The 25,733-nt window shown below is 37.1% G+C and overlaps 1 non-coding gene and 1 pseudogene across 1 annotated transcript; both read right to left on the reverse strand.

The window, feature by feature from the left end:
- Positions 1 to 712: 712 nt before the first annotated feature.
- LOC472077 (small ribosomal subunit protein eS7-like) lies at positions 713 to 25,310 on the reverse strand (annotated as a pseudogene).
- LOC112209555 (U4 spliceosomal RNA) lies at positions 1,693 to 1,831 on the reverse strand. Its single transcript, XR_002944394.1, has one exon. It is a non-coding gene; the product is annotated as a U4 spliceosomal RNA (small nuclear RNA).
- Positions 25,311 to 25,733: the final 423 nt, after the last annotated feature.

Consider the following 25,733-nt stretch of genomic DNA (forward strand, 5'->3'; position numbering starts at 1 on the left):
GGTTCCTGATGTTCCCTTCACATTTCTTATACTATGCTAAAAGAGTTTAGGTTTGGCTCTGACAAGCTCAAAGCCATGCCTCAAATAAGAAAGACAGGGTTTTTGTTTTTGAGTTTTTCTCTTACATAAAAGACTTGCGGTATAAAGAGCCAGACTTCTCCCAGTTCACATTCCACTGCCACTAGAATGTAGCCTCTGTCCTCACAGTCTGAGGTAGAATCTATGTTTTAGAAATCAAGATGGGGAAAATAAACAAAGACAAAAAGGCAAAGGGCACATGGACATGCTGTTCCTTGAAGGATTTCAGGTGCTGTCACTTGAAACGTGTATGTACAACTCATGAGCCAAAACTTCATCCCAGCCTGGAGGGTGGAGAAGTATTGCTTGCACTGGCCAGCCATGTACCAAAGCCTCCTGTTGCACAAGGAGAGACAGCTTCTGGGCGACCTCTAGAAGTCTCTTCTACATAGGTATATACTTCTCTATCTAGATTTATCAATACTTCAGACTTTATCTTTAAATTTCCATATATGACACACGTGCATTTAACTTCTGTACTCTCACCTCCTCTCTCTTATTTCTTAAATATAGTTAAAAGCTACTTTTAGTTGAATCCATATAATCTGATTCAGAAAATATAACTCGCTGCAAAGAAAAAGTTATCACAACATTATTATTATTTTCTTTTTTTCTTACTGTGAAAATATTTTATTTAGTCATTTTTGTTTACAATTGAAACTCTGGGAATTCAAAATTAACATCCTTGCCCGTGAGCTTCTTATAGACACCAGAAAAAATTTTAACTTTATGTTCCACATTGTTCTGCTGTGCTTTGTCCAAATGAACCTTTACGAGCAGGCCACCGTCCAGTTTCATGCGGATTCTCTTGCCCAAAATTTCACTTGGGAAGACCAAGTCCTCAAGGATTGCGTCGTGCACAGCTGTCAGGGCACGGCTCCTGGGATGCTTTTGCTTATTTTTCATACAGCTTTTTCGAGTTGGCTTAGGCAGAATTCTCCTCTGAGTGATAAAGACAACATGCTTCCCACTGAACTTTTTTTCCAATTCGCTTCTAGCTGGACTTGGATTTTCTGGAAAGATTTCAGTTTAGGAACGGGAACAAAGATTATGATAGCTTTCCGACCACTACCAACTTCAGTTTCTTTGGCTGCCATAATATTCAGCTCCCTGAGCTGAGCCTTGAGGTCTGAGCTCATCTCCAGCTGCAGAAGAGCCTGGGAGATGCTGGGCTTGAACTCGTCCGGCTTCTCGTCATTGGGCTTCATGATCTTGGCGCTGGAACTGAATATGGCCTTTTCCTTGCTGAGCGCCAGCTTAGGAAGAGGATCGATACATTATTTTTTGTAGAGCCTTTTGTTCACTATTGTGTCACCTTTTTAAAAATTCTTATTTTTTTTTGCTTGCCTAATTTTCATTTAAATGTTGTTAATACTTTCCTTCATCTCTAAGTTACCACCGACAATTTCATCCATTCCATTGGGTCTACTTTTTTTCTGGATGGAGCTCTGCATCATGAGGGCCTTCATTCTCCTGCTCTGAACAAGGATGGTTGCTCTCTAGGCCCTCTGAATGGTTTTCAGCCAGGCACTTCTTTTGCTACTCTCCTTTGTTAGAGACATGCTTCCCTAGATTCTATGTTTGCCTCTTTCTTTGTCTTTTTTTAAATCTTGGTCACTAGAGACTGTCAAAAATTGCCGGTACCGACTATGTTTCAAGTTGTCATGGTGGGATATTGGGAAACGTTATCAATTAGCAATAATTGCACCTGGAATAAACCTCACTGGCTACCATACTGCCACTGTGCAAAGCTTATGCTTTCCTCTTATTTGATTTATTCCCGTATTTTGCTGGAACACATCCTCCATTAATCGCTTAACAAAGGTTCCATGAGGAGGTCTTCATCTGTTCTTTTCATTTTTAAGTATCAAGTTCTCAGTAAGATAAAGATAGATAGATGATAGATGATAGACCAATAGACAGACAGACAGACAGAGGGTGGCTGGATGGATAGATGATTGATAGATAGATAGATAGATAGATAGATAGATAGATAGATAGACAGACATACATAATGAAATGGATTGATGGATGGATTAATATAGAGAGAGAGGGATGGATGGAGGAATAGATAGATAGATAGATAGATAGAGTGAGTGAGCTTTTCCTTAGAATTTTGAAAACCATCTTCTACTCTGTCATTGTTCCTAGACTTTCTTTGAGATGTCTGGTACTATTCTGATTCCTAGTCCTTTACATGTGTCTTTTTTTTCTAACACTCAGAAGGTATTTATATCTGTGTTCTGAAATTTACTTTATGTCTGTGCTCTGCAGTTTCACTATGAAGTGTCCTCGTGTGGGTCGTTTCCATTCTTGGCACTGGCGACTTGGTAAGGCTTCTACATCTGGATATTAATATACTTCAATTCTAAGATATTTTACTGTATTTCATTTTTATCATTTCCTTTCTTCCATTTTCATTATTTTTTCTTTCTTTTTGGAGCTTAGTCAGATGTGGAACTTCCTATATTTATCTTCTAAGTATCTTCTTTTTTCTAATATTTTCCACCTCTGTTTTATTTATTCATTTTTCCTTTTTTGAGACAGAGTCTCACTCTGTTGCCAGGCTGGCATGCAGTGGCATGATCTCAGTTCACTGCAACCTCTGCCTCCCAGGTTCAAGTGATTCTCCTGCCTCAGCCTCCCAAGTAGCTGGGACTACAGGCACATGCCACCACACCTGGATAATTTTTTGTATTTTTAGTAGAGTCGGGGCTTCACCATGTTAGCCAGGATGGTCTTGATCTCTTGACCTCATGATCCGCCTGCCTCGGCCTCCCAAAGTGCTGGGATTACAAGTGTGAGCCACAGCGCCCAGCCTTCTACCTCTGTTTTTTGTTTGTTTTTTGTCTTTTAATTGAGACAGAGTCTCGCTCTTTCACCCAGGCTGGAGTGCTGTGGTGTGATCTCGGCTCACTGCAACCTCCACCTCCACCTCCATGATTCTCATGCCTCAGCCTCCCGAGTAGCTGGCACTGCAGGTGTGCACCACCACAACCAACTAATTTTTTTTTTTTAAGTAGAAATGGGGTTTCGTCATGTTGGCCAGGCTAGTCTCAAACTCCTGACCTCAGGTGATCCGCCCGCCGTAGCCTCCCAAAGTGCTAGGATTACAGGTGTGAGCCACCATGCCTGGCCTCCACCTCTGTTTTTATTGTATTTTGAGAAATTTTCTTGACTTTATGTTCCAAACCTTCTTTTTTATAATTCTAGCCACCTGATTTTTAAATTTACCTGTATGTTAATTTTTAAAGTTGTTTTCTGGGACTTTTTAATAGTTACAGTATGTTCTCACAAACCTTAAAGTTTTAGTTGGAGCTGTGAAATTTTTATTTGGGAGAGGTTAATTCTGATTTATGCATTTTTTTTGCTGTGGGCACTTTCTCTGTATGTTTATTTTATTTGTTTGTCTTTAGCTTTACTTTTATGCCAAGAGATCTTTGGTTTGAGTACATACTAAAAATGAAAGCTTAAAAAGCTAACAGGCAGCTTACTGATACGGATGAAGTATGTCAATTCACATGTTTCACTATGGATTGACCCAGTGCGAATCACATTTTCACTGGCGATTTCTAAACATTAATATGTGAAGAATTTTCCCTGAAGCCATTCTATTTTCCAGAAGAGTTCTCCTGTCTCCTGATTGGAATATGTGCAACAAAGGCCAGATAGGAACAAAGGAATAGAGATCAACCATCCTTGAGTGCAGCTCTTCAATCAATATTACTAAATTTTCCCTTAATTTCAAGTATTCACTATTTAATTCCTATAGAAAAAGAACCTACAATCTTTTGTCTGAAAGCTACAAATCTAGTTATTGGTTCAACTAGTTATTGGATAGAAATAAGAGCTGAGATTCCAGTTCCATATTCAGATGTGTAAGCCATTCCTTTGTTTGTACCATTTTTAGTTCCGGACTTTACTTCCTATATTCTGAAATATATACCATCCTGACCCTTTGTGCATTTGGGGGGACCAAAAAAAAAGCCCTTCTTCTTCTGTATAAGCTTCTACACTGATAAGTACGTAGTTTTTATCCTATCCAGAACTGATATCTAACTGACATTCACCAGGTTAGCCATGACAGTTCATGAAATAGAAATACTATTGTCCTTCTTGGTTATTAGCTACCTCTCCAGAATCCCTCACACACACACACCCCACCACATCCTCTCCCTGGGAAACCCCCTTTTCACATGCACCCACACGACTCTTCACAGGAAGCAGATGGTGCACAGAAAATGGGAGCATTGAAGGATTTAATGAAGAGAGCATTTACAGCAGCATGAAGAGGGTTAAGGGAAACCAACAAACAAGGGATGGGACAAGACACCAGAATCATCAAGATTAGAAAGCTATTACCTCCTCTAAGCCTGAAGAGGCAAGAAAGGAAACTGTTGGTGCAGCTAAGCAAAGCTATAGCTATAGAATGGATTACCCTTCAGAAACTGTGGTCCTAGGTAGAGGATAGAAGGCACACAAAACCATGGCTCAGCAGGGAAAGAACCAATAGAATAATGATCCTGATACCCCTGATGCCTCCTTTAGCTGAACCATCAGGTAGTCAAAAAGCAAGGGAGTCCTCTCAGCTCTAAAAGCTTAGTGAAGAGTACATCTAGATAAGCCAAGGGGTGACAGAGACTGTGCAGCACACAACTGGTTCAGCAGAGGGTTTTCAGGAAACTCTTCTGCACGACAACAGGCAGTTCTTTCTGATTGCTTGGGCCCTGCATCGTACTTATTTTTAAATATTTTAAATAACATTTCTGCTTCTATGAACTTCCTAAATTCACAAACTATAACAATCTTTCATCTACTAACATCCCCTCTCTCATTCCCTTTTTCTCTGTGGATTTACACCGACTGTACATGGGAGTCAGGGGAAAGGGGAAATGATTTATTTCAGTTTAATGGAGTCTCAGGAGGCAGGAGCAATAATTGCCTGTGAACAACCTGGCATCTTATCCAATCAAAACACTACTGTTTCCCTTGATTCAACTACTTCATCCATTTGTAGATCTTTATAAATGCTATGCCATCTCACACCACCAAGGCATTTTTCATCTAACTAGAATAACCCTCATTTACCTAGATAACTCCAAATCTTTCTATAGGTCAGCTCAAAAATCACCTCCCTTAGGGAGCCCTGCCTGGCCCTTCCCCAATCCATCCTAAGTGCCCTCCTGTGTGCCTTTATAGCACTGTGTGCTTACCGCTATTGCCACACTTTTCCCATTTTGCTGCAATTGTCTATGTCTACTCTTCAATGAACTATTAGCAGAAATAGCATATCTATGTTCAGTGGTTCTCAATCTTATCAGACCAAGCCCTCCTATTTATAAGTATATTTAGTCCTTTTACTCTCCTAAAATGAAATCCATAGTTAATATATCCTACATAAAAACATGCTTCAAATACCAAGAGGCCTGATGGCTTTTGCAGCAAGAGTGTAGCACAGATTCCTGACATTCACCTTCTTGGGCCAGAAGCCAGGGCTGCATCTCTGAGGCCAACTGCAGTACCCAGAGAAGATCAAGCACATTCTGCCCTGGCTTCAGGAGGACTCACCAACACCCTGTGCATGTTCAGCATGCAGTGCCTTGAACAGAAGAGTTTTCTTTGCTGGCAACCAAACGTGTATCCTGCAGAGGTGTTTGGAGGAGTTACTGTGGTACTATGTTATATATACGATTTATACACAGATGCTAGGTAATTGCCTCCAAGGGAGTAAAAATCTGGAATGCCAATGGATCTCAAAATCTTTTTGGGCAGTCTCGGGTTCCCCACCAGGAGATGCATATTTGGAACCAGCTTATGGAAGACATCAGTGGAGACATTGGAGACAGAATGCAAACAGATTAATCCTGATTATTCAGGTTAAGGAGTAGACCAACTGCCAAAAGTTATTGACACAATGAAAACCAACCACAATGACAAAAGAATCATCAAGTGTGCTTAGAAGTCAAAAAAATCTCCCTTTGATCGTTCTGGTGTCATGTTAGTTATCAGTTTGATGGGTAGTGAACTTTACCAGGGGTCAGGAAACGTGGGGCCCTGGTGCTTTTCAGCATCACATGATCCCACATATCATAGACCTGAAGCCAAGTGACTCTACATATTTTGGAAGATACTCATATATACCTAAATCTCATTGAGCCACTGAAAATTAATTAGACATTTCTACAAGTTCAGAACATTAAAAAAGTTAAGATAATTAGTGATGTTAAAGCTGAAGATATTCAGATTAAAGGTCATGGCATTCATCTAACTATTAAAATTAGAAATGTTCGTCTGAAATGTCTTTGCATATTTTCAGGGTTTGATCAGTCTTTTGGAGATGGTCTGACTGCCCTGGTGAGATTTTTATTTGTGCTTCAAATGAAAAAAGAACTAGGTCAAAACCACATTAGTATCCTATCAGTTACTATGCATCATTAAGAACAGCTTCCACTGGGGATAATTCTTTTAGTAAAAAAGGCTCACCTTTTTAGAAAAACAATACCATTAATGTGATTAAGAATGTATAAAAATTCTAGCAGTATGAAAAAGATAAGAAGATTGAAAGTTTATATACCCTTAAAAAATGCATGCATTTCAAACCTACATCTGTATGAAGAAGGTGAGTGAATTTCAAGTGTTGTATAAACAATATCACTTTAGCAGTATTTAAATACTATCAATCACAATATACAATGTAGCTATAGTCTTTTGAAATATGTTTTATATATTTCTATAAATATTATAAATCAGCATTCTGTTCTCAAATCAACAAAATGCCCTCAGTATAGTATAAGAGCAATAAGAAAATTATGTATAATAAATGAGACTAAATCATTGATGAAGACAAGTCTTAAATTAGTCAGATGTTTGCAACTATATGAAGAATCACATCGAATATAGTAGCTCCTAATGCAGTTATAGGTATGTGACCTAAGAGACTCAAACCTAAAGAGACTGAACAAAGCAAAGGGTAATCTTATTGCAAGTTACGTAGTATATTTGCATTCTTGAAAAAAATCAGCATATTTGAGTTAAATGGAGTTGGACTCTGGACTCAAATAACTACAAAAACAAATCTTTCATCTATTGTCTCTAGACACATTTTAATCTTTTTGAAATTAGAAAATTCATCTTACAGTCAATGGCTTCTTACAGTCTCTTTCAATCAGGTTGCAGCCAAGATGAGGAAACTTGATCAGTTGTTCATTTCCTCATCACTTCAATTGGGTTATCTGCTTTGCAGGTATTACATGTGTTGAGTTTAATTGCTATATAAAATGTCATTTAAAGAGATGATATTATGAATCAGCATCAATACAAATAATTATTCACAAGCGTGGAAGCAGGAAAGTGGACATCATTTTGAAATTACAAAGTATTCATCATTGGAAGAATAACTATCATCCAATATTTTTTTCCAGAGGAACCTTGAACTGCTAGAGCACATTTTTTTTTTTTTTTTTTTTTTTTTTTTGAGATGGAGTCTCGCTCTGTCACCGAGGCTGGAGTGCAGTGGCACGATCTTGGCTCACTGCAAGCTCCACCTCCCGGGTTCACGCCATCCTCCTGCTTCAGCCTCCCGAGTAGCTGGGAATGTAGGCACCCGCCACCACGACTGGCTAATTTTTTTTGTATTTTTACAAATACAGTGTTAGCCAGGATGGTCTCGATCTCCTGACCTTATGATCCACCCACCTTGGCCTCCCAAAGTGCTGGGATTACAGGCGTGAGCCACCACACCTGGCAGAGCACATTTTTTTAATTAAAAAAAGAAGACACCATGAATAAATGTCTTACATTTTCATAATGAAATATATGCAAAGATTAACTATCGTATGCCATTCACTGCAACAGAAGGCAGAAGAATTTGTAGATCCATCTGAGTAACGAAAAGGAGGAGTATTTGTAGGTTGCTCAGAGTAGTTAAAAGAAATTTCAGAAGAGCAAGAGCTGTTGAGACTGATGTGTGTGTTGTGCAGAACTATACTGAAGGAATTGTGTCATAGTATAATTTGCAGTGTTCCTCCTTCTCAGTTATATATACAATTATAGTACATCTTAAAATCAATGGCATCTTACATTGAGTGAAATATGGCACTTAAATGTCTTGCAAAATATTTCAAAATCTTGTGGAACTTGGAATAGTTCTTCATTGTGAAGGACTATCCTACAAATTGTAAGATATCTAGAATGTTTGGCTCCTGGCCACCAAATATCATGATAGACAGCAAAAAGAAAAATCAAATAAATTGCAGAACACAACTGGGGATGGGAGTGGGAGTTGAGTACTGTTCTGTTAGAAACTACTATCCTAGAGCTTATCCCAGGAACTAGTACATAATAGGTGTTCAATAAGTGCTTTTTGAAGGATGATTAATTAATTACTAAACTTTAAAATTTCCCAATAGGTTAAATATTGCTTGCTCAGCCATTGACCATTGTTTGAAAGTGGATCACTGGATTATTCATATTGTGGGCTTTAGTTCTCTAGTGTAAAATTTTTGCCCTCCATTTAATAGTGCATTGTTTTAGCAACTGAGATCATGGTATGATTCATTTTATTATTCACTCACACACACATTCAACAAATACTGATTAACAGTTTACCATGAACCAGACATTGTACTAAATACTGTGAAAACAATGTAAAATAATGTATATATAGACTGTTCCCTTGCTTAGCTTACAATGTCAAAGGCAGGAAATTTATAAAGCAATAACAATAAAATAAGATAAGTACTCTGGAAGAGAGCAGGGGGTAGAAATGGGATTCATTTGAGTTTTAGTCATACTAATTCATTTTGCCAGTGGTAGATACATTCCTATTTGGGTTGCAGATAGCACTGTAACTTCAGAGTCTCTGGAGGCTACTATAAAAATCCCATTTCTGTGAGTCTTTAGCTCAGTAGAGAAAATGATTGGCAGCACAACTGTGGGTATGGCATTTTCACTTTATATTGATAATAATGAAGGATACTTTAAATGACAAATATTGAAATGAGAATGTCTATTCAAGCTTTTAGCTCACATTTATTTTCTCAAAAGCTCTACAATTTCAGTCTCAAAATGGGCCCAGTAGAAGTGCTCAGCAGTGTGCTTTGAAGAGCTGTCCAGCAAAATATGTCCTAAACATTCTTCAAATTGAACACAAAGTGACCAACTAGATGCAGTCCCAAAAATGCCACTCCTACTGAGAGAGACCGAATTATTGAGTAAACCACCATAATTTGGGCAGATCTTCAGAGAGAAAATGCTGAGGGTGGATGGAGAAGTGATGCAGGAACCAAGGCAGAAGAGGGATGGAGCTGGGAATCCTGTGTAGGATACCTGAATGCCAGGGCTAGTTCCAGCTCCAATTGCTTCTGAGAAAGGGGTGAGTGAGGGAACTGAGGGACAGCTCAATTTTGCTGCAGACCTCTGGAATCCTAGCTACAGGGGACTCTGTATACCCATGGACATGGACTTCTAGTGGGGGATCTCCCTAGAGAGCATGTAGAGACAGGCCATTGGACAGCATGGAGCCTGGGAGCTTTTGTACACTAGGCTCTCCAACAGAGAGTGAGGACAGAGGCCCATCCCCCAGGGCTCGCCATTCCCCTCCAGGAGGTGCAGGCCCCAGCTGACCTCTAAGCCAAGAGAAGGGGGGCCAGCTTCACCACAGGACTGGGGGCATCTGCTCTGCAAGCTCTTCTGCCCACTGTTCCCTCATAGGGTCTATGCCTAGCTTCCCTGCAGGAGTGGGTGCACAGTGCAGCCCCTGCAGCCCACACTTAGTGAGTCACTGCACCTGAGTACTTTCCTGAGGACCCTGGAACACACTGGATCCCTCACCACTAACACAACCCAGACCCAAGCCAGCATCCCAGTGCCCCCAGGACTGTAGCGGGCAGCTCAAGAGTACAAAGCCAAGATCTGTGGCTGGCACTCAGGTGGAGAAGGAGCCCCCATCCTCAGACCACTGAGAAGGGTGAGATGCATGGGTTCCTGGGGCAGAGAAGGAACAGAGTGTGTTTTCCTCCTCAAGGCCATTTCAGAGACTATGTTCATATCTCCCTACCACAGCCTCTGCCCAAGGAGACCCCACCACATGGAGCACCTAATAAAAAAATGTGGGTACAGCACCAGCCATCAGAGGGGCTCCCCCAAGGCCCAAGAGTGGACTGGTGAGGGGGCTGTCTCTCTCCCCTGCCACCACAGAGCATGCCTGTGATACAAGGTAGTACAAAAGAGTCACATTACTGGGTATTAGCTTAGCTACTGGCCATTATTCTTAAGTGCCATCTACTGGATTCCAGCCCAACCTACAACACCAAAAGTTTATCCCACTAATATATACACCTGTGGAACCAAGGGCAAGAACTGACCCAAATATAAAGTTCCTTTACAGAGCCCTGGCCATCTAGAAGCATCCAGAAATGAAGCTAACTGAATATACTCAACTTAAACCGCAGTTGAAGGAACACCAATTCTCCCAGATAAGAAAGAATCAGCACAAGAAATTTCAGACAATCTAAAAAGCCAGAGTGTCCCCTTACCTCCAAATGAGTCCACTAGCTCCCCAGCAATGGTTCTTAACCATTCTAAAATGGCTAAAATGACAGGCATAAAATTCAAACGCCAGATGGCAAGGAAAGTCATCAAGATTCAGGAGAAAGTTGAAACCAATCAAAAGAATCCACAGAATCCAGTAAGATGATCCAAGAGCTGAAAGACAAAATAGCCATCATTTTTTATTTATTTTTTTTTTGAGACAGGGTCTCACTCTGTCACCCAGGCTGGAGTGTGGTCACACAATCAGGGCTCACTGCATCCTCAACCTGCCAGGCTCAGGTACACGTGACCACACCCAGTTGATTTTTTGTATTTTTTTGTAGAGAAAGGGTTTTGCCATGTTATTCAGGCTACAAAATAACAATCTTAAGAAAGAACCAAACTGAACTTCTAGAGCTGAAAAACTCACTATAATAATTTCATAATACAGTTGGAAGTATTAACAACAGAATAGACCATGCTAAAGAAAGAATCTAGAACTCGAAGACTGGTTCTTTGAGTCAACTCAGTCAGACAAAAATAATGAGAAAGGAATTAAGAAGAATGAACAAAACCTATGAGAAATATGAGATTATGTAAGGAGACCAAATCTATGACTCACTAGCATTCCTGAGCAAGAAGGAGAGAGAATAAGCAACTTGGAAAATATACTTGAGGATACAGTTTGTGAAAATTTCCCTCATCTCACTAAGAGATTGACAGGCAAATCCAAGAAATACAGAGAACCCCAGCTAGATATTATACAAGAGGACCAATCCCCAAGGCACATAGTCATCAGATTCACTGAAGTCACCACAGAAGAAAAAATCTTAAAGGCAGCTAGAGAGAAAGGTCAAGCTATGTACAAGTAGCCCCATTAGGCTAGTACTAGACCTCTCAGCAGAAACCTTACAAGCCAAAAGATATTGGGGGCCTATTTTCAGTGTCCTTAGAGAAAAGAAATTCCAACCGAGAATTTCACATCCTGCCAAACTAAGCTTCGTAAGTGAAAGAGAAATGAAATCCTTCCCAAATAAGCAAATGCTGAGGGAATATGTTTCAACTAGACCAGCCTTATAAGAGGTTCTGAAGGGAGTGCTAAACATGAAACCAAAAGAACACCTGCTACCACAAAAATACACTTATGCACATAGCCCACAGGCACTATAAAGCAACTAGACAATCAAGTCTACATAACAGCCAGTTAACAACACAGTGACAGGATCAAAATCACACATATCAATAATAACTTGAATGTAAATTGGCTAAACATCCCATTTAAAAGACACAAAGTGGCAATCTTGGTAAACAGAAATGACTAGGCCATCTGTTGTTCAAGAGACTCATCTCACATGTAATGACACCCACATGCTCAAAATAAAAGGATAGAAAAAGGTTTACCATGCAAATGGAAAACAAAAGAGAGCAGCAGTCACTATTCTTATATGAGAAAAAAACAAGCTTTAAACCAATAAAAATTAAGAAGGACAATGAAGGGTATTACATAATTATAAAGGGTACAATCCAACAACAAGCCTTAACTATCCTAAATATATATGCACCTAACAACTGAATACCCAGATTCATAAAACAAGTTCTTCTTGACCTAAAAAAAATGCCTAGCCAAAAATACAATAATAGTGGGAGACTTCAACACCCCATTGACAGCATCAGACAGATCATCAAGACGAAAACTAACAAAGAAATTCTGGATTTAAAGTCAACATTTGACTAATTGAACCTAATAGACATCTACAGAACAGTCCACCCAACAACCATAGAATATACATTCTCATCTGCACACGGAATGTATTCTAAGATCAACTACCTGCTTGATCATAAAGAAAATCTCAGTAAATTAAAAAACTTGAAATCATAGCAAGCATACTTGTGGACCACAGTAAAATAAAAATAGAATTCAATATCAAGATTTCTCAAAACTACACAAATACATAGAAATTAAACAATTCGATTTTAAATAACTTGTGTGTGAGCATTGAAATTAAGTCAGAAATCAAAAAATTCTTTGAAATTAATGAAAATTGGAACACAACTTAACAAAATCCCTGGGATGTACCCAAAGCAATGTTAGGAGGAAAATTTATACCCCTGAAGACTTTCAGCAAGAAGTTAGAAAGGTCTCAAATTAACAAACTAACTTTGAGCCTAAACAAACTAGAAAAAAAAAAGAGAAAACCAACCCCAAAGCTAGCATAAGAAAATAAGTAACTAAAATTAGAGAAAAACATAATGAAGTTAAGATGGAAAAATCCATACAAAAGATCTATGAGGTCAAGTATGGTGGCTCATGCCTGTAATCCCAGTACTTTGGGTGGCTGAGGTGGGAGGATGGCTTAAAACCAGGAGTTTGAGACCAGATTGGGCAACATAGCAAGACTCCAACACTATGAAAATAAAAAATAAATTTAAATTAAAAAGATCAATAAAGCCATAAATAGGTTCTTCAGAAATATAAGCAGGACTGATAGACTGCTAGCTGGATTAACAAAGACAAAAAAGAGAGAAGATCCAAATAAGTACAATCAGAAATGACAAAAATGACATTACAATTGACCCCTCAGAAATACAAAAGCTCCTCAGAGAATACTATTCAACTTTTTGCACACAAATTAGAAAACCTAGAGAAAATGGATAAATTCCTGGAAACACACAACCTTGTAAGATTGAATGAGGAAGAGATTGAAACTCTGAATAGACTAGTATCAAGCTCTGAAATTGAATCAGTAATAAAGAACCTACCAACCAAAAAAGCCCTGGACCAGAAGGATTCACAGCCTAATTCTACCAGATTTACAAAGAATAACTGTTATCAATCCTACTCAATCTGTTCCCAAAAAATTGAGGAGGAGAGACTCCTCCCTAACTGAAGACAGCATCAGCTAAATACCAAAATCTGGCAGAGACACAACACAGAAAGAAAACTTCAGGAAAATATCCCTGAGGAACATAGATTAAAAATTACCTCAACAAAACACTAGCAAAGCCAATCCAGCAGCACATCAAAAAGTTAGTTCACCATGATCAAGTAAGCTTTATTCCTGGGATGCAAGGTTGGTTCAATATACACAAATCAATAAATGTGATTCACCACATGAACACAATTAAAAGCAAAAACCATATAATCATCTCGATAGATGCAGAAAAAGCTTTCAGTAAAATCCAGTATCTCTTCATGAAAAAAACTCTCAACAAACGAGGCATCGAAGGAACATACCTCAAAATAATAAGAACTGTCTATGACAAACTCACAGCCAAAATCATATTGAAAAGGCAAAACCTACAACCATTCCCCTTGCAAACTAGAACAAGGCAAGGACACCCACTTTCACCACTCCTATTCATCACAATACTGGAAGTCCTAGAGAGAACAATTAGACAAGAGAAAGAAATAAAAAGTATCCAAATAGGAAAAGGAGAAGTCAGACTATCTCTCTTTGCTGATGATATTATTCTATACTTAGAAAACCCCAAAGACTCTGCCAAAAGGCTACCAGAACTGATAAACGATTTTAGCAAGGTTTCAGGATACAAACTCAATGTACAACAATCAGTAGCATTTCTGCAGAATGATAAAATCCAGGCTGAGAGTCAAATCCAGAACATAGTCTCTTTTTTTTTTTGAGACGGAGTCTCGCTCTGTCGCCCGGGCTGGAGTGCAGTGACCCGATCTCGGCTCACTGCAAGCTCCACCTCCCAGGTTCACGCCATTCTCCTGCCTCAGCCTCCTGAGTAGCTGGGACTACAGGCACCCGCCACCACGCCTGGCTAATTTTTTTGTATTTTTTAGTGGAGATGGGGTTTCACTGTGTTAGCCAGGATGGTCTCAATCCCCTGACCTTGTGATCCGCCCACCTCGGCCTCCCAAAGTGCTGGGATTACAGGCGTGAGCCACTGCACCCGGCCCAGAGCACAGTCTCTTTTACAATAGCCACAAACAAAATGAAATACTTAGGAATACAGCTAGCCAAGGAGGTGAAAGATCCATATAGGGAGAACTACAAAACACTACTGAAAAAAATGACATGTGACACAAATAAATGGGAAAAAATGCAATGCTCATGGATTGGAAGAATAAATATCATTAAAATGGCCATACTGCCCAAAGCATTTCACAGACTCAATGCTCTTCCTATCAAACTACCAATGAAATTATTCACAGAATTAGAAAAAACTTTTAAAATTCATGTGGAACCAAAAAAAGAGCTCAAATAGACAAGGCAATCCTAAGCAAAAAGAGCAAAGCTGGAGGCATCACATTACCCAACTTCAAACTATACTACAAAGCTACAGTAACCAAAAGAGCAAGGTACTATTACAAAAACAGACTAATGAAATAAAATAGAGAGCCCAGAAATAATGTCACACATCTACAACCATCTAATCTTCAACACAGTCAACAAAAGCAATGGGGAAAGGATTCCCTATTAAATAAATGGTGCTGCGATAGCTGCCTAGCCATATGAAGAAGAATGAAACTAGACCCTTACATTTCACCATATACCAAAATTAAAGCAAGATGGATTAAATACTTAAATGTAAGACCTTCAACTATAAAAATCTTAGTTGAAAACATAGGAAATATTGCTCTTGACGTCGGTCTTGGCAAAGGATTTTTGGCTAATTCTCCAAAAGCAATTGCTGCAACAACAACAAAAAAATGCAGTTGACAAATGGTACCTAATTAAACTCAAGAACTGAAATTTGAGAAACTAGTTCATGAGAAACTAACTAATTCATGAGAAATTTCAGTTCTTTAATTTAATTTCATTTGCCAATTTCACTTTTTTTTTTTTTTTTTTGGAATTGCTTTCGGGGAATTCGTTCCTCAAATTTCAGTTCTTTAATTAGGTCCCATTTGTCAATTTCATTTTTTGTTGCAAAAGACCTATTAAACTAAATAACTGAAATTTAACATTTATTCTGCATGGCAAAATAAACCATCAACAGAATAAACAGACCACCTACAGAATGGGAGAAAATATTTACAAACTATGCAAAGGTCTAATAATATCCAGAATCTATAAGGAACTTAAACAAATCAACAAGAAAAAAAAATCACTAAAAAATGCGTAGAGAACATGAACAGACACTTCTCTGAGAAGACATACAATAGGCAACCAACATATTACAAAACACTCATCATCACTAATCATCAGAGAAATGCAAATCAAAACCACCATGAGATACCATCTCATACCAGTCAAAATAACTATATTAAAAAGTCAAAAAACAACCAATGCTTATACACTGTTGGTAGGAATGTCAATTAGGTCAACTGCTGTGAAAAGAAATTTGGAAGTTTCTCAAAAAACTTAAAACACAGGCAGTAATCCCATTACTGGACATGTACCTAAAGGAAAATAGATGATTATACCAAAAAGAACCACGCACTCATATGTTCATCATCACACTATTCACACTGGAAAGACATGGAATCAACCTAGGTGTCCATCATGGTGGATTGAATAAAGAAAATGTGCATATATACTATAAAACACTATGCAACCATAGAAATAATGAAATCATGACCTTTGCAGCCATATGGATGGAGCTGGAGGCCATAATCTTAAGTGAATTAACTCAGGAACAGAAAACCAAATACCACATGTTCTCTCTTATAAGTGGGAGCTAAACATTGAGCACACATGGTCATAAACATGGGAATAATAAACACCATGGAATACTAGAGAAGTGAGGGAGGGTGGGGGGCATGGGTTGAAAAACTACCTATTGGGACTACACTTATGACCTATCTAACAATCCTACATGTGTATCCCCTGTATCAAAAATAAAAGCTGAAATTTAAAACTATATATAAATTTACCATTTTAACCATTTTTTAAGTGTACAGTTCAGCGGCATTAATCACATTCACATTGTTGTGCCCATCACCACCATTCATCTTGAGAACTTTCTCATCTTGCAAAGAGAAAACCACATTAACCAATAACTCCCTATTCCTCCTTCCCCCAGCCCCTGAGAACCACTATTCTACTTTCTGTTTCCATGAATTTGACTACTTTAGGTACCTCATACAAGTGGAACCATACAGTATTTGTCGTTTTTTGGCTGGCTTATTTCAGTTAGCATGTTTTCAAGGGTCATCCATGGTATACTATGTGTCATAACTTTATACTTTTTGATGACTGGATATATCATTGTATGTATAAATCACATTTTGTCATTCATTTATCTGTTGATGGTCATTTGGGCTGTCCCACCTTTTGGTTATTGTGAGTAATGCTGCTATTGCTGCCGAATGCCAGGTATTTGGCCTAGGTCCTGCTACTTCCTGCACAGAAAGCCAATAACTGAAACAAGGAGTATTGTAAGAGAAGAAAGGCATTATGATGTGTGATGTCAGCCAGAGAGACGGAAGACCAGTCTCTAATCCATCTCTCTCCCCTGACTAAAGTTGGAGCTTTATTAATATATAGCATGGAAGGAAAACAGTAGGGTTAAGGAAATGGAGTTGGTCAACAGGCATCAGGTAGTCAAATGAGGGGGTCTAGCATCTCTCTGTAATCACATGTGGAAAATGGAAATTAGAGAGAAGTAAGAAAGACAAGCCAATCAACAGGCAGCAGGTATATCTTACTGTCTGGTGTGGTGATCTGGAAAGCCTCAGTTCCCCACTACCACCCAGGAGACCTGGCAGTCAAAGGAACTCAGATAAGACAAATTTAAGTTTCTCAAATTTCAGTTCTATGGAAAAATTGGACCAGTTTCATGATGAACATTGGTGTGATAACTGTTTCTTAATCATTTTAAACATTCACTTTTCTTCTTAAAAAATTAAACACAGAAAGAGTTTACACATGTCATCTATTCTGTTAAGTGTAATATAAAATGGAAGAATAATCCAAACTTCTCACTTCCCCAATTTAATGAACAAACTGGTGATATAATTGTTAACTGATATTGTTACTTTTAGACATATTTGAATGTACTTTTTAAAATGTTACTAATGTTATTGATTGCAAAAAGAAACTATTTTACAGATTATGATCAGTTTTAAACATTAGACAGATTCTTTCTTTCTATTCTTTCTTTCACGTACACAAACATCTATCCCAAATGTCAGCATTTTGAAAAGAAAAAGCTGAAAAAATGGTGACATGAGAAATAGAAAATTAAATTAATAAGTGGAGTAGGTTTCCCTATGCCCTCCTGTTGATTGAATTAAGTTGTATCTAAAGAGATTGCCCTAAAAGTCACCAAAATCTAGTTTTCATGTTTAATATTTTTATCATTCTATCATAATGTCTCTCTTTTCACAGAAATGAGAGAAAATACACTAATCGAAACTAAAGTCCTAGGTCAAAAGGCATGATTATTAATCCTTCAGTGATCTTAGACATATCCATTTCTTTAAATAAAGAGGCAAATGCACCCTTTTAAGGTATAATCTTTGATAAGTATATCTCAATTTTTGAGAAACATCTCAAACAATCTTTGAGAAATATATTTCTAATACAGTTGGAAATTTTTTTCTTCTTTGAAATAACTGTGTAATTTAACACAGTGAATTAAATATCTTGTGCCCCAATCACTAGTGTATTTAGTGATTTTTATTTCCCCAAATTTCTGATTCATGTCTGACCACTGATATCTTTTCCTGTTGATATTTGAACATTAATATCTGACCCTTTCCCTCAGTATCATTTTTTTTCTTGCCTTCTCCCCATCCCCACGCCAAATCTTTGGTTCCACATTACTGAGTTGTAAAGACGACTTTACAAGTTCAGTGCTTGTCAGGGTGTTAGCAAGAGCATCCAAAATAAACCTAGCGGGTAGCATTTACAGATAAACTACATCATCATGAATATGGATGTGAAAATAATTGAGTTTGAAAACTTAGAAATTCACAAGTGCTACAGCTAAATCTTTTAAAAAGATATTTAGTATTTTACTGTTTCTGCCTTTTAATGAGCTAAATACTGTCCATTTCTTCTATGCCTTTTAATGAGCTTAATACTCTCCAAATCTTCTATTGTGACATTTCTCATACATTTAAAAATGACAGTTGAAAAATCTCTACAAATGATAACCTGGCCCATTACTATAAAACCCACAAACACTGGTGCATCTACATATTCTCAGAATTAAAAGTTTGTAATAAGGGTTACTTAAAAGACAATTTTGTTATTCTCTTCTTTACCACTTGACTGATAAAACAAGTAACTGGAAATGTGGTTCTGATTATATTATTCTGACAGATACCTCTTCTATTTCCAGTATAAAGTGAGGACAATCCTATGAGGTACTTTCATAGGTGTGAAGTTATAAACTTTTGTTGATAAGACAACCAAGAGCTCAAGGAGTCAGTACACTTGCCCAATAAAAAAACAGCAAGTTTGTGGCTAAATATTTTTTCAAAATTGACTTTACTTAATCAACCTCTCCTTAAGTCCTTATTCTACTCTCATGTAAGCACATAATCCCAAAATAAAGGATTTTGGCTTGAATTCGGTAGACTAATACAAATACTCTGTAATCCAGACATGCCAAAGGTAAGATGGACTAGCAAACAAACAAACAAGAAAATATTTTTCATCTCTGAAATTGCATAAATTGGTGGTGATCTACATTTATCACTATTTTAAGGTTATGATTTCTATACTTAGAAAAATGACTACAAAGCTAAGTAGTTAAATCATAAATTTCTTTTCACCCCTTTCTACACAAACGTCAAAGTTCTTACGAATCACAGAGCAATCTATGATATTTTTCCAGTTAAAATTGGATTTACTTCTTTCAATTTCAAACTGGTTATCTGTTCCAGCTATAGGGTTGTCTCAAGCCCATATTTTATTGTCTCTCAGAGCCAAACCCACTTGCTTTTTCCTTACTTTGTGGTGCTAGATCTAAATTCTGCAAACTTCTTTATTTCTTTGCCAGCTGATTTGATACTAGGCTCTGCCAATAGAAGGTGTCTGAGGGAAAAACCTCAATTTGAGGAGAAAGAGATGATTTTTCAGTAGTATCTGCCCTGTAACTTCAAGAAATTAGGAATCTTTTAGGAATGCTGTGGAATTCTCTGGCTCTCAAACTGTGATTTGAGCCAAGCTTATTTTCTTTCTCTAAGTACTCAAGTGCACTCTAATAGAATCTATCACACACTGCGGTCAATGTTGTTTGTCATCATTGCTACTATAATGTTAATCTCCTAACTGGACTTTTACAAATATTTTATCTTCAAGTCAATGTTTTATCAAACATTTCTGTAGCCTTCAGTCTACATCAAATAAAAATGATATAAAAAGACTGGGCTCAGGCAGTGGTGGATCAATCTCCTTTTACACTGACTTCTTCATTGCCTCCTGTCCTTCAATTTACTCCTATAACCTCATGTGTAGTTTCTTATTACCGGTTGACTGAGGAATAAAAACTCAATCCTGGTTTGAAAATGGGAAAGATAACTACAGAATTGGACCTAATGGGCAGTGGCAAAATAAAAAAAAATTATAGAACTTCAATGGGACATTTGATTGTCTACTGAATTGAAAGAAAGCCAAAAGTAAAGATCTACACTGGTGCATAAGTTGTTGCTAATTGTTTAAATGGATGAATCAGAGACTTTGAAAGAACAGGGTTGGAATATCAGTAACAAAAAGTCTGGGGAAATGTTATGTGAATAGACCACTCAGAATTGCCTCAAAGAGAAAAAATGGCTGTGTCCCATTTAAAAAAATATTCACCAAAGGGCATCCACTGCAAAAGAAGCAATCACTAATTAAGTGAACAAAATAACACATTCTGTGACTGTCAGTCACTCCTTTCCCCAGATACCCCAGAGCATGCTTAATAGGCCTAAGAAAAAAGTAGCCACGCTGCAAGAAATAGACAGTATACGTGGTTTTAACAACATGGACTTATTTTTGCCAAAGGTGACCTGGCTACAATTGCTGTTGAATGTTGAATGTTGAATCCAACAACAGAGAGGGCTCAATACTGAGCCCTCAATATATCATCTTTCCTTGGGAGGAACAGCCAGCCATTTGATGGCATGTTGATTACATTAGGCCCCTTTTATTTTGAAGACGTAGAGATTCATTCTCACTGGAATAGACAAATATTTTGGAGATGGATTTTCTTTCCCTGTCCACAATGTTTCTGCCAACATCACCACCTATGAATTCACAGAATGCCTTATTCTCCACCATGGTATTCTGCAAAGCATTGCTTCAAATTATTCTACAGTAAAGAACTGCAGCAATGGGTTTATGAACAAAGAATTAACTGGTCATACAACATACTTCATCTTCCAGAAGTGGTTGGACTCAGAGAAAGATGAATTGGCTTATTAAAAATAGCTTCAGTTGGAAGACCACACCCTCTTTGTCTTACAGGAGACAAATACATGGTGTTTTCTCCCCTATATTCAAAATATATGGTCCAAGAATCAACGAGTGAAAGTAGAGTAAACCTTCTCACTAATATGCCACACAACATCAGAACTGCAGGTCTGGGGGGAATGGTTCCACTGGGAACACATAAATGAATCCCCTGATGTCAAAGCTGAGACTTTTACCTGGCCATTTGGCATGTCTTATGCCACTGAAGCAATAAACAAGAAGGGGAATTACCCTAATGGCTGAAATGATTGAACTGAACTACCTGGGGGAAATTGAGTTTCTCGTGGACTTCACCCCTTCTACTTTTTCCCTTTGCTAATTTTAACCTGTATCCTTTGTCTGTAGTACAATGTGGCTGTAAACACCACAGTTTTTTGTGAGTTCTGTGATTCTTTCTAGTGAATCATCAAGCCTGAGAGTGGTCTTGGGGTCTTTTGACTCAGTCCTGTAGTTCAATGTAGATTAGATGTGGTGTAGTGAGCGTCTGTCCCTGTGCTATCTATTACCATACAAAAGATTCTTACAACTTTTCTCCCTTAAGTATCTTATGTGCTATAGTCTTATTTTTTATTATTTTGTAGATACTCTTTGTACCCCTTATAGAACTATAGAAAGTTCCCTTCTATTCCTAGTTTGCTAAGAATTACATCATAATTGTTAAATTTTAGAATTTTTTTTCTCCATCTGCCAAAAGGAACATGCTTTCTTTTGCCTTAATCTGAGAGTCTAGCCCTTTGGTTTCAGTTAGCTGTTATAGTAATAATGCTTCAAAAAGATCCTAACTCAATGTCTTCAAACAACAATCTTTTATATGGTTCACCCATTTGTAGGGCTGCTTGAATGGTTCTTCCAAGCTCATCTATACTTGGCTCCCGACTGTGGAATTGATTTAAGTGTGTTCCACGTTGTTCTCATTTTTCTGGGACCAACAGACTACACAGAGCATAATCTTCTCCTGGCAATGATAGAAGCACAAAAAGGTAAGTGGAAATACACAGTGCCTCTTAAGATTTGCCATCTGAACTGGGCATATTTTATTCTTGTCCATATTCTATTGGCCAAAGTCACACATCCAATGGGCCATGGAAATATATTCCACTTCTATTTTGAGAAACCACAAAATCCCATATCAAAAGATATGGATACAGGGAAGGATGAGAAATCTGGAACAATAATTCCATGAACCAAAAGATTCTTAGCTGTATGTAACAGTTAACATTTCAACTCACTCCTATTCCTTGCATCTTATTCCAGTAATCCATTAAGCCCAAGCTCATTAATAAACACATTGTATTCAAGTACCTATTTCATATAAGAAATGTTGCTCTGTAGTTGTCACTATTTGTATATAAGCTATCTTTTCTCTCTTGTTGATTTTAAGATATTTTTCTGTCATTGATATTCTCCCGTTTAAAAATGGCTAATAATTTTCTGAAATTTGCGACAAGCAAAAAACTAAAGATCCAGAAAGCTCAGAGAACACTAAGCAAGATAAATACAAAAGTATCTACACCTCAGCATATTACATTCAAATTCAACAACCAAAGATCAAGAAACATGTTAGAAAAGAACCCGAAGAAGAAAATTACCTAATCTGTAAAGGAATAAACATAAGAATGACATTCAGATTAATCTTCAGAAATCATGCAAGCAAGAAAAGAGTAAAATGAAATATTCAATGTGTTGAAAGAAAAAAAATCATTAACCTAGATTATTTAATCTCTAAAATTACCCTTCAAAAGTAAAGAAAAAATAACTTTCTCAGAGAAGCAAAAATTGAGAAAATTTGTCAACAGTATACCTGCCTTGCAAGAAATCTTAAAAGTTCTTCAGAGAGAAGAAAAATTATGTAGGTCAAATTTGTATCTACATAAAGAAAGGAGGAGTATCAGATAAAAATAAATGAAAATAAAATATTTTTATTCTTAATTGATCTAACAGATAAAAATTTTCTCAAAATAACAATAGCAACAATATATTCAGTGATTATAGCTTAAAGATAAATGAAATTAATGACAACTATATTATAAGGGATGGAGGGAAGTACATGCATTACTCATAAACTGTTATAGTTTTATTTCAAAGTGGACTTAGGTTTGTTGTAAATTTAGAACTTATATGCTAAGATAGGAGAAAAAATAGAATCATAAAATGCTAAATTAAAACTGGAGATTAAAGGAAAAGACTGGAAGATGAAAAAACAAAGAGTAGATCACCTAATGGAAAACAGTTACAAATATGATATATACTAAACCAACTATATCAATACGCACTTTAAATGTGAATGATGTAAATATACCAATTAAAAGGCAAAGGCTATGTAAGAGTAGATTTTAAAAGAACAAGATCCAACTATATCTTGTCTATAAGAAAACCACTTTAAATGCAAAGACATGGATTAAAAAGTAAGGGATGGAGAAAGAGATACCTTACTACACATTTATCAAGAGAAAGCTGGAATAGTTACATCAATTTCAGACAAAGTCAACTTCTAGAGTGAAGAAAATTATGAGGGATAAGAAGGGAGATTGCATAATGATAAAATATCAATTATTCCAGAACACATAACTATCCTTAAAGTGTAGCATCTAACAACACTGCATCAAAATACATAAGGCAAAAAGTAATAGAACTTGAAGGAGAAATAGATGAATCACTATTATAATTGGATTTCCACATCTGTCTAATCAATAATTGACAAATACAGTAGGCAAAAAATCAGTGAGGATGTAGTTGAACTAAATCAATCAACTGGATATAATTAACATTTATAGAATGCTTCATCAAACAGCGAAACACACATTCTTCTCAAAGTCACATAGAATAGTCATCAAGATAGACCACATGTTGGGCTAACACAACTTAACAAACTTTAAAGAATAAAAGTAAATTTAACATGGTTTTTGTAGGATGTATGCATCTTTTGACATACACAAATTAGCATTAAGCATCCACAAACTAGGGAAAAAGGAGTTTTAAATTAATAATGAGTTGCACTGAATTTTATATTATATTTATATGAGTTGCACCAATTATATATTTACCTCTTGGAGAGTACAGCTGTAATCTTTCAGAAAATAAAGTTGTTTACAAATGGAATAGACAATTTGATTTGATAAGAAATGTTATACTTGAGAATGGAGAAAATCTTTTATTTGCATGTGATAACCAGTAACTGCCATTTATCAAACGAAAAATATGGAAAGGAGCACAAAAAAACTAGTATACATCACAGTTTTTAAAATGAAAGTTAGACATTTTGTATTGAAAGTCCCAACTAAGCAGTGTTAAATTGACATTTTTGTTTATCACTTGGGGTTTGATTATACCATTTGGTGGTATTACGAAACTACTGAAATTTGGCTTTATTTTTCCTGAAACTTTAAAAATACAGAAAGAATAGAAACAAGCATTTCTTTCACATTTATCATGGCACCTGAATTATCAAATTCTCCACAATAGTTTGGTGAAATTCATAACCATCTTTAATCAACTGAAAAGCTTTCTGTGTAAGTTCAAATCTTTTGTATGGAAATGTTTTGCAGCTACTTCTGATCTAAATAGAAAAGATATTCCTCATCATTTTCACCCCAGACTGAGACATCTTTCTAGGAATAGTTCACAAAATATCACAAAAAAGAGTTTGCTCTGGTATATAAGTTGGTCTTATAATTTGTTGAAGTTGCTCCATCGATTTGTAAAGATTTTGGGATTAAAAATTTCATGATATTGGAATGTCTCATCTATGATACCTACACTTGTAAAAAGTTACTCTGGAAATTTTTCATAATTGAATAGTGTGTCTTCTTTTATATTCGTTATAAAATCCATTAGTTCTACTGGTATTCATAATTTCCTTTCTGAAGAAAAAACTATCTGAATAGTTGGGTTTTTTAGGCCAACAGTACGCTGATAGTCTCTAGTAAATGAACCATGTATTTCTCCATCTTCTATTCTCCAAGAAACAGTAGCTGTTTTTCAAGGCAAACGATCATACTCAGAAAAGGCCAAAAATTTTTTAAAAATAAAATTTTAAGATATATAATAGATAGACCACAAATATCACCACATATTTTGAACAGCATTCAAGCCCTAGTGAAATATTTTGACTGACAGATTTCTTCAGACTTCAAGCATAGGCCTCTGATTTTTGTGTTAATTCTTACCAGGCTTTGGCCCCTTCACTTCCAGCAGCCAAGGGATGCTGCTGCTGACATTGCCGAGTTTATCCTGATCTGCCATCACCCAACTGCCACTCATCTCCAAGGTTCTGCCACTCATCTCCAAGGTTCTGCCACTCATCTCCAAGGTTCTGCCACTCATCTCCAAGACTCACTCCTCTGTATCTCCCCATTCCAGCTCAGAGAATCGGCAAAGCAGCAGTGACACAGCATGGTAGGGGCCCCAACCCCTGATTTCTCCTTAGCTCCCTCTTCCTTGCTGAAGTCACAGGAAGCCCTTTATTTCTATAATCTGCTTAAATATACTGATATGGTTTGGCTGTGTCTCCACCAACATCTCATCTTGAATTGTAGCTCCCATAATTCACACATATTGTGGGAGGGACAAGGTGGGAGGCAATTGAATCACAGGGATGGGTCTTTCCCATGCTATTCTCATGATAGTGAATAAGTCTCCTGAGATCTGATGATTTTATAAATGGCAGTTCCCCTGCACACGCTCTCTTGCCTGACACCATGTAAGATGTGTCTTGCTTCCCCTTCACCCTCTGCCATGATTGTGACA

The sequence above is a fragment of the Pan troglodytes genome, chromosome 5 (genome assembly GCF_028858775.2).
Source record: "Pan troglodytes isolate AG18354 chromosome 5, NHGRI_mPanTro3-v2.0_pri, whole genome shotgun sequence".
In the NCBI taxonomy this organism is placed as follows: domain Eukaryota; kingdom Metazoa; phylum Chordata; class Mammalia; order Primates; family Hominidae; genus Pan; species Pan troglodytes.